This window comes from Corvus brachyrhynchos, unplaced genomic scaffold, assembly GCF_000691975.1.
Source record: "Corvus brachyrhynchos isolate BGI_N302 unplaced genomic scaffold, ASM69197v1 scaffold122, whole genome shotgun sequence".
Lineage (NCBI taxonomy): Eukaryota > Metazoa > Chordata > Aves > Passeriformes > Corvidae > Corvus > Corvus brachyrhynchos.
In genome coordinates this window covers 1,267,637-1,268,800 of record NW_008236778.1, presented here as the reverse complement: position 1 = coordinate 1,268,800, position 1,164 = coordinate 1,267,637, and positions in this window count along the sequence as shown.

Genomic DNA, 1,164 nt, shown 5'->3' with positions numbered 1-1,164 from the left:
GAAGAATTTCTCCCTGGTTTCATCATCCGCTGCCTGCCCTGAAGGAGAAGTTCCTGCTTGACGCACGGGGCAGCAGCCACTCCTCGAGGGCTGGGGTGCAGCAGGGGCTACGCTGGTCCCGCCCCCCCTGCAGTGCCCACTCCCCGCCCCCGGGTGCTCGGGCTTGTCGCGGTCGTGCCACGTGTGCACTGAGGGTGCACGGAACCAGCTGGCAGATCCGTGCTGCCACAGCCTCGGGCTCAGCACCACAGCGCTGGGGGCAGCCGGTGCCCAGGCAGGGGGTCTTGGAGGGTCCCCAGGACCCAACACTGATGTGCCCCCACACACACCTGTCACCTCCCCATGCTCACCTCTGCACCCGTCCCCAGCATGGGCACTCCCAGCCCTGCTGCCCCACACCCTCCACTGCGCCAGAGTTTCCCCTTCTCTATGCACCCAGTTTTAAGTTCCTGAGCTCAGTCCCTCCCTCCGCACCCAGCACCAGCATCACCACTGAAGCCTTGAGTCGCTGCAGTTGCCGCGTGCCTCCTAAAGCGCCGGGGATCCCAGCCCGCTCCCCACTACCACTAGCCCAGCTGTAGTGGGGGAAACCGAGGTACGGCGCGACTCACCCCACGACAAAGCTGGCACTGTGTCCCCTCGCCAGGTGAACGCAGCCACGGATCAAGGGCGGCTGTGGCCCAAGACGTGGATCTGCTCTGGCGGGAGGGTAAATACCGCACCCCGCCCCGGGCAAACAGCGGCCGGGGGCAGCCAGCCAGGGGGACGAGGACAGGTACGGCAGGGCTGGGCGCACGGGGCAGAGTCCACCGGTGCTTGGCAGGTGCTACCACGACACCGATCCCGGTGGGGACCACTGCACAGCCCAGCAGTAAGGCACCCACTGCTGCTGCCAGTGTGCCAGGTCCGGGGCTCATCAGCGTAGCACAGCGTGCCGGGACACTGGGATACCCTCCAACTCAACCAATACCGGCGTAGAAGGGACTCCCTGAGTTGCCTTCCCCGTGCAACGATGCCGTCCCTACTCGGTGCACCAGGCACGCCGCCAAGCTGCTCACCAGGTTAGGAAGGGGGTTGGCAGCACCCAGTCACCCGTGGGAGACCTGCGGGGGACCCTGGCTGGATGGAGCAGCACAGCAACAGGACCACAGCGGAGCCTTGGCA